This window comes from Stegodyphus dumicola, chromosome 1 (assembly GCF_044657685.1).
Source record: "Stegodyphus dumicola isolate Sdum_Otavi_A_Nest chromosome 1, ASM4465768v1".
In the NCBI taxonomy this organism is placed as follows: domain Eukaryota; kingdom Metazoa; phylum Arthropoda; class Arachnida; order Araneae; family Eresidae; genus Stegodyphus; species Stegodyphus dumicola.
In genome coordinates this window covers 101,478,409-101,487,808 of record NC_140768.1, presented here as the reverse complement: position 1 = coordinate 101,487,808, position 9,400 = coordinate 101,478,409, and the positions used below count along the sequence as shown (strand labels likewise).

Below are 9,400 nucleotides of genomic sequence, written 5' to 3'. Positions count from 1 at the left end.
GAAAAAACAGGTATGAATCATAGGATCTATTGAAAAAAAGCAAAATGTATTGTGATAATAATATCTTGTATTGTCGTTCCTGATATCTATTACAATAAAATTCCATACCTTGGATTAAATTAATAAAATTTATGAGCTCGAACTTAATCAACTATTATTCTAAGTCGTACAGCTACTACTTAATACTTAAACTGTAGGTGGTATCTACAGCCTAAGTCGTACTACGTTTAAAACTGAGTAATTATAATAAAACTTTCTTTTTCTCATTTAATTTATTAATACAATTACAATAATGACCACAAAGATATTTTTTCATTTAGTTTTCAGTCCAGCACATAAGTCATGAACCCATCCTTTGCATTTTACGCACTGAATCATCGCGATTTTCTTCACAAATACTACGGGGTTACGAACACGATGTGAAACAATATGGTTGACTAGGGGGTAATTCGTTTTGTCGGAAAAAGTGCGTTTGGCATGCTATAACGATTAATATTTAAAAGATACGACTTGCGCAACCTTAGCCTTTATTTTCGCAAATCTTTAATTAAGTTAGAATAATTCGAATAAATAAGTTTAATGAAGGGCAGCAAAAAATATCATTAATTTAATAGGCTGTATAGAGAAGCCATGTGGTGTCCACATCAGATATGTTGTTTTAACGAGAAGACAGTACTTTTAAGCTGAAAGAGCTTTCTATTTGAATTAAAGCGTTTATCGTAAGCCAATAAGTCTATTATTATAACTAGTAACAGATCTGTGAATCATAAACATACAAAATCAGTATTAAGGAGGGAATCAAGTTATAGTAACTGCCAGTGAAAATATTATTATGCTTTATTATTTTAATGGTCAGTTTTCGTCAAAGTTTTCTCTTGAGCTACAAATGTGTATTAGATTATTGCAGTGAGTTTTAATAATCCACACGGAACTGAAATAAGGAATGGGAAATGCATTTGTTTAGATAGTAATCGATTTTCGTATCTGAAAAACATATAATTTTAAGGAAATACTTTATACGCGAACATATTTATTTTAACTAAATATAAAGTTATTTTTGAAAACGAAAAACTTTATTTATAAGCGATATTATATTTCTTTAAACAAAACTAACTGGGAAAAAAAGTTGCATGTGTTTTATGCTTTTTGTAATACACAAGCTTGCGTAATTATTCATTCAGTGAATTAAATATTAATGTGAATCCCATTAGCTGCATGTTTCGATTTTCTTCTTACGTTTAGGTAAAAACAATTTTAAGGAGATGAAATGTATTCATAATTGTATAATATGAATATTTTTCGCATAACCATCTATAGCAGAGATTCTCAACAAGGTAGGTACTCTTTCCTCTGGCTGTCGATAAAATTTTAAGCGGAGTCAATGATGATTAAGGTGTCGACTGGCCCAATATTCATCAGAAATTATTGGCATATTCAAAAATCCCATTGATCACAAACATTTTTTTGATAAAATTGATCATTCATTGTTTACTGATGTAAATCTATATCATATTATAAAATATATACGAGACAAAGCTACAAAAAATTAAAAAAAAAAAAAAAAAAAAAAAAAACAATAGCATTTTTTTAAGTATGTAAATTTTTTATACAATAGGCGCAATATGCAATGCAATGCTTTAGTAGTCAAAATAATATTTTACTATGAAAAACAAGAAACAGGTTGAATGAACGACTTAAAAATTAAGCTAAACCATTTTATTCCAACTATAAAAAACATTGTATTTATTCATCAAGTGCAGCCATCACCTTCAGCTTGTTTATATTTTTAATATCAAAATATAATAATAGTACAAAAATAATAAAACGTGTATACTTAACAAACTTTTTTTAAAAAAACTGTTTTTCATATTCTTAGTTTAATTGTTTATCATTAAGTTATTTGTGAGCAAATATTTTATTATAATTATGTTGTATGCTGCATGTAATAGAGGAAATGTCAGAGGGATCGATGAAGCTATTATTTTAAAAAGGATCAATGAAGAAAAAGATTTGGGATCGCTGATCTATATCATAATCTTCTTTCTCGACTTAACTTCTGTTTTCATTTTGAAAGCTTACTAGTATTTCATCTTTCGTAAGTAATTGAAAACCGGATCAGATCCGTCTTTATTGCCACCACTTGTTTAAAACCATCTTCATACCATTATTTCCTAGGCTCATTGCACTTCTGCGCTCTAGTTCACTTTCCATAATCGCTCTTCTTTTTGCCATTTTCATTTCGGATGGCAGTAGCAATCTTCTTGTAACTATTGAATTTAATTCTTTATTGCATGATGCAAAAGTGGTAAATTTTCGTGTTCCGTCACCCAGACGATTTTATAATAACCACTCATAAAGATGCCAGTAACTTTACTCAAGTCGGAGATTTTTCTAGACTAGACAGTGGATTTTGCTGAGAAAGTCGCTGTCACTTTCATTCATGTCAGCGACAATTCGCTTGAATTGCACAGAAATATCCCTAAATCTTGACTAAGTTGTATTCTTCATGGCGTAAACTGAAATAAAGGTGCCGGAACCTTTATTAAAGTCAACCACTGTTCATCTAGATCTACCGGAATCTTGATGAAGATTACATTCTTCAAGGCAATAGTGCACTTTTCAAGGGTGCCTGCACCTTTATGTGTTAATGCCGAGTCGTCTTTGTACCTCGGAAAAAAACAACCAACTCGCGGCACTTTTATGCATGTTGCAGCAACGGTTAGATCACATTCCCCATCCATATCAGTGTACGGAAACCGGCTATGGCATAATCAAGGATCTAACATATTTAATTATATTTGATAACATCTTATTCCATTTATTTAATGGCTTGGGGGTCTCCAGAATAAAATATTTCTTAAGTGAATAGCGCTCATAAAAATTGTGCACTTCACTTGCATAAATGGATCGATGGAATATCCGCTTCACCAAAATGATCACACAGAGCTATGCAGTGGTAAAGGCTCCTAACAGAATGCTAAAATTACTTTACAATACACTGAATACGCTCTCAAATCAGTTTCTGCAAATTTAATCTTTTTTCTTATGCTTCAAGAAACATCCCTGTCAAGGACAAAGGAAAGAACTGGATATCATGTTCAAAGTGTTCAAAATGTTCAAAGTTCAATAATTATAACACAAAAGATGCTATTGCTGTGTGCCTCTTGCATTTTCCTGGTGGAAATTTATCTCAAGTTTAAAGGAAGAGAGAAATTATTCTTATAATAGCAAGTCGAAGTGAGCAGAAAATTTTGGGGATTTAATGGATAAGAATTTCATTCAGAATTTAATTCCGTCATCAAAAGTTTAAGTAATAAAGTTTCTGTTGCCTTTCTGATTGAGGTAGCTCCCGTAGTTTCACATAAATCAGTATTGTTTATATCAACAATTTATTTGATATATTAATGCAAAGCAGCACCGCCCGTATAAGTGTAAATTTAACATTTTTAGATAGTCAAAATTCCAGTGTTGTGCTTCTAAGAAATGCTGTTGGAGCAAACATTTCTCGAAACATGTCACTAGTGATGCAAGCTCTATCCATTTTTTACCGAATAAAGAATAACTTTTCCTAGATAACTAGTGTAGTGGTCGGAAGGTATAAGTGCTCGTATTCCTTTTTATCATAACGGTGAAGAGGGATCAGCAAAATTTGTCGCCAATATTCATGCATTTGGCGACAAAACTTCAGCTAAGTATATTGCAACCCTATGGCGCTGCGTCCGAGTATTTTGTACCGCTAATGGTGGCAGTTAAAGCGGGATAATGGTGAAGTGTTCTTATAGGAACTAGAATAAAACTTTGCGATACATTATTTATGATTAAATCGATGATAACAATTAGAAGTTTTGGCACTTATGAAGCATACATTCCATGTTGGATTGCTGAAGAATACTTATAAAATCCTAGCAACTTTATAGTGGTAAGTTCTCTGTTTTGATTAGTTTAAACATACACATATTAGGTGCAGTCATCCGCTCGAAGTTGTAGAACTGCTTCGAATGACGTTTGTTTGCATGGTTTACAAACATGTGAATTTGCAGAATTAATTTTTGTTCTAGTATGGGCGTTTTTTACATTTTGTCTATTGGATATTTATGGATATAAGGCATTTGGTTATTTAATTGTTAAGGAATATTTTATAAGCGTAAGTATTGAAAATAATTAATTTTTTAAACAGAAATTAGGATGCTAATTTTTAATCATATTAATCAAAAATATATGAATGCTAAGTTATATTTTAAGAAGTAATGAATATAATTTTTTTGGTAACATTTTTAGAGGCAAAGTTTGTTCTACGATTATGTTTTAGCTGCTAAAAAGCATGTTCCTTTTTTTATTGATTAATACCTAGTATTATATGAGTAGACGGGACAGTTTTTGTATTTCATGATTGGTAATTCAGCAGTTAGAAGTAAGTAATATATCCGTTGATGTATTTAAAAATAGATAGAATTAAATTTTCTCTCTAAGAATGTGGCTATATATCTTCGATTGAAAACTGGAAAAGCGCGTGAAAATAAGATTTATGTTGCGCTTTAAATTGCTTCTTAAAGACCTGAATACCATTGAATAATAATTTTATTATTAGTTGAGAATGTAATTATGGAAATTTGCGTGTTACCTTCCTACCAGTTAAAATTTGCATACAAGATATTAGTAAAAATAGTTTTTAAAGGGTGAAAGAAATACATTTTCAAAATATTCGTATAAATTTTCAGAAAGTCAAGATAATTTTTTTCAAAAAAGTTACTTATGTACTGAAGGTTTGAATTGATTTTTTTTTTTCAATATTTAAAAGCATTTCTTTGATTGGAGAAAAAAGTGCTGTGTATTCAAAAGCATTGCTAAATTTGGTTGAAATATTCTCATCTATTGGTTGCTTGGAAACATTTAATAGAATTTTAAATATATTACCGTATGTGTTATATATTCATTTTTCAAGTTCTTCATTATTCAAGCTACGTTTTTATAAAGAAATTCTTGGAATTTATAGTTTTTTTTTTTTTTTTCCATGTTCTTTCTTTCGACGTCCTCCTGTTAAAGCCCATGTCTTCATTTCTAAACTTCTTTAATCACTGCTTACAAACATCGGAAGATAAGCGTTTGCTTCTACTGCAATCTCTCCCCCTCCCTCCGGTGGTAGAAAGACAAAAGCACACATCTTGGTAGATTACACTTATCGGACTCATTTTTATCCGTAATGAAGTGAAATTGCCTTGTTACATAAGATATGATAGGCCGTGAATAATCACTTTCTTAAATTTATAAAAAGCTCTGTAAAACGGAAGGGCTTGCTATAATTTCCACTTATCTGCAGTCCGACGAACTTTTGCAAGTATTTATTAGTATTTGCAAATAAAGTATTTCGTGTAGGAAAGGGAACTGTAAAAATAATCCCGTTTAAAGGGCGCAGGTATAATAGACGCTGTGTAAAAAATATGTCTAGATTTTCTTGTAGTCAGTGCCTTTTTTGATACTCTGTTACTTTAAATTAATATGCATTCATTCTGTTTATAATATGTACAGTTTATTTAATGTTTCGAACGAAATGCAAATGAGGAGTTGTAGATTGAATAAATAATGACGCAGAAGGAATATGAAGTAAATTTTTTCACATTACAAAGACGAGTTTTGAATTAATATTTGCCTTACTAGAGTTTCAGATGTTTTTTATCATAATAACAAGTTAATAAAGTGTCTTACCTTTATACATAACTTGTATAAATGTAGGTAGGTACAAGAGAAAGGGGAAAAAAAGGCTATTAATCATATTAAAATATAAAGTATAACAAAGCATAGCAGTATACATTTTACTAGATTTCTTAATTCCTCCCCTCTTTTGATCTACTAGATGATTTCAATGTAGAAACCTTTTTTTTTTTTTTTTTTGATAAGATTCAAATGTATAAACAATATTGACTCTGTGAAGTGACCCGACCGACCCGACCTTTACTTCACTTTGAATTTATTTTAATCTTCAGCACAGATTCGAATCTTGTTATTTTTATTTAAGTTACTGCTATAATCATGACTATTCTTTAACGTATTTTATTTTTAAAAAAATCGTTTTATAATTATATATATATATATATATATCAGATAAATATTTTATGTAATAAACAAAAAAAAAAGTCCTAATCACTTACAACTGATTTTATGATTACATAAAATCAGTTGTGAGTATTAGGACTTTCAAAATAGCATAATTTGTTATACTAGTTAATAACTAATTATAATTAATTACTGTAATCAATTTGTTTTTACCCAAGTTGGTTTTTAAGCTAAGAATAAGCAAAAAGCATAGGGGCATTGTTTTTGATTTTTAAAAGCACCCTTGATTAAAATAGAATTTAAGGGTAACTTTTGACTATCAGGAATGACTGAAGCATTTTGTTGAATTCAAAATGTAACAAAGGGAAAAATTTTAAAATAAAATACTCCTTGATATCCATTTAAAGCATTTCAGTTTGCTACATCAGTCATTTTCATTGTATTCGACATATAGGCATTAGCCCGTCTTTCATTTTTATGTTTATTTTCTGTAGTTTTTAGCCCAAGGCATCTTTTTTCACAATTTATTATTCAATTAAATCATTTAAATTTGCATTAGCTTACTCTTAATTTTAAATTTTCTAACTCTTTCAAAAAATCATGTTCTTGTGAGTAGTGATTTATTACCTTAAATTATTTATATATATTTAATATTTTATACTTAAATTTTGCTCTTCAAATTACAAAAAGTACCAGCATTGAAGCATAAACAATGGCAAGTGATCTGGAAGGAATAAAAATAACACAGTATTTATATAAAAATTAAATCAAAAGGAAAAATCATGAAACTTAAGCTGGAAACTAATAAATCAAAATATTGGAACAGTTTTTTATTGAATTAATTTTGCTTTTCTCAAGGGAACATTTTCCCTCATGAAACATAAGCCGGAATTTAGCTATTTTAAGTTTGATCCTGGTTCCAAATCCCTTATTAATTTTTTTTTTAAAGTTTAACTTAAAACAAATTGTCCTGAAACCACTGTAACAGTTGTCTGAATTACTTTCAAATTCTTGTAGAATTTTAATTTACATTTATTACTTTATTCTCTCTGGAAGCAAGGTAATGGTGGGTGTGGGGGCACTAGGATATCTGATTGTTTTAGTTTTAATTTGAAATAAAAAATTTTTTTTAAAAAAATGAAATGTAAAATAAGTTTAGATTTGGGCTTTACATAGCTTTCAGGAACACTGACTTGATTTTCATTGATACTAGGGATAGTGTAAATTGAGTTGGTTTTGTCCATCCTCATGAGAAAGACCCAAATTAATTCAATAAAAAACTGTCCCAAAGTTGTGGCATATTGACTCTAATGTTTTTGCCGTCTTTGAAATGTTTTTTATATTATTTTTTTAATTTCATTTAATTTTTTATCCAAAAATTGTATTAGTGTAACATTATTTGGATTAATATTTTTATACAGGCATTTTTTGTACGGATGGCATTCATAGAAATATATTAATTCTCTAAAAGCTCTCTAAAAATATTTCATGATTGTTTCGATTATTCTTTAAGTTTTCCATACTAGACTTCTATATGCATTGACAGTCATTCTCTATAAATGACTCATCCTGTCAATCAGTATAAATTTCCATATATTTCTTTTTAAATTATAATTTTGTCTCTCCTTATTTCCATGCATAATATTAGATGATAGAGCAATGTAGTTACGAATTTTGACATTATTTTCCACTTAATGCATAATATAAATTCAGAAAACTTTCCAGTTTCATTTATTGTTTCTGGAATAGGTCTAAGCTGTGCAGAATGCAGATGTGTGAGTTTGAATATAATCTTGTGCAGTCATTAGGTTATTTCGAAGCAGAAGACATGAAAAATGAGCAATGCCCTCGCAGGGACTCGAACCTAGGACCTCTCAAATATGCGCCAAGTGTGCTGACCATTACAGTATGAAGGCATGATAAGAAAGCAGGAAAAATACCTTATATACAACCCCCTTTTAAAGGTTGACTGGAGATTAGGGGGGCCCAATCGCCAAATTCTGGTGGTGGAGAATCATAATCCCCCACCCTTTTTTTAGCTCGGGCGCCACTGTAGACTCATTAGATTATTTCGAAATAGGAGGCATGAAAAATTAGCAATACCCTCGCCGGGACTAGAACCTCGGACCTTTGTCATCAGAATCATGAAGGGAAAAAACACATTATTTATATATAGTTTTTGATTATTCTTTTAAATTAAGTTTTTTTTTTTTTTTTTAAACATTGCTGACCATGACCATGACGGTTATTGCATGTAATTAATGTTACTAGATTTTGGTGTATTTATGTGTCATTAATAATTAAAAAGTGCTATAGTTTTTGGAGAAGGAAATATGTGTATTAAATAATCCGTATTTATCGTTTACCAAATTTCATGTTATATTTTTTAGAAGTTTTGTATTTTGCTGGTAACCTTTTCTTAAAAATCTTTAATAATCAGTCCATAAATTATTGGTGCGAGGGAAAAAAAAAAAAAAAAAAAAAAAAAAAGCTGTAACCAATCTTTAACATAAACTGTTGGACTAACTGTGATAACAAGGCTGCCCTCTAGTGAGTAGCCAGAGAAGGACTTGGTAAAAGCCAAGTGATTAACTTGTTAGGTTGTATCAGACTTTTGCTCTGTAATTTTCTTAAAGTTAAATGTAATGTCCATGTGTAACTGAAACCTGTTAATAAATACTTGTTACACTATACTGGACTCTTCTATGAAAATGACCCCTTCACAAAGTGGCGCCCAATGTGGGGCGCCACTTAAAATGTTTTCTTTTAAGGAAGAGAGTTGTTTTTATATATTATTTTGACACTTGTGGTAAAATGACTACAAATCTTTTCTGGGTAAGGTGACCTCATTACAACCTTCTGGTTAGTGCCACAATAAAGTGTTTTTTTCATCGAAGAATTTATTTTAAGTGAAACACGTCACCATGTCGTTTTTTGCTAAAGGACGTAAACAAAATATGTGTGTTCTAGCAAACGAACTTGGTGTAAATGTTACGGAACAAATGACAATAGGTGATATTAAGGATGCCATTTTAATGAGTAAGAAATATAATGAATAGTTCACTAAAGATCAATTTTTAGCACTATGGCGGAACGAAAAAAAATAGAGGAACGTGAATTTAACGAAAGAAAACAGCGTGAGGAACGCGAATATGACGAAATTAAAGAAATAGAAGAACGCAAGCACGAGCTTGACAAATTGAAAATACAAGTAGCTAGTTCAGGTGCTAGTCATGATTCCGTACCTGCTTTGAAACTGACTGACACGGATATCCCTAAGTTACAATTACAGACTTCTCACTTTAATCCAAAACGTGATGACATGAGCCTTTTTCTCATTTTATTTGAA

General features: G+C 30.2%; 1 protein-coding gene across 3 annotated transcripts in view; it reads left to right on the top strand.

The window, feature by feature from the left end:
• Positions 1-3,726: 3,726 nt before the first annotated feature.
• LOC118201124 (uncharacterized) overlaps positions 3,727-9,400 on the top strand; it is a 177,236-nt gene continuing 171,562 nt past the window's right edge. For all 3 annotated transcript variants that reach the window (XM_085818332.1, XM_085818335.1, XM_085818337.1), the window contains exon 1: positions 3,727-3,919. The gene's annotated coding sequence lies outside the window, so the exon portion shown is untranslated. The remainder of the gene's footprint in view (positions 3,920-9,400) is intronic.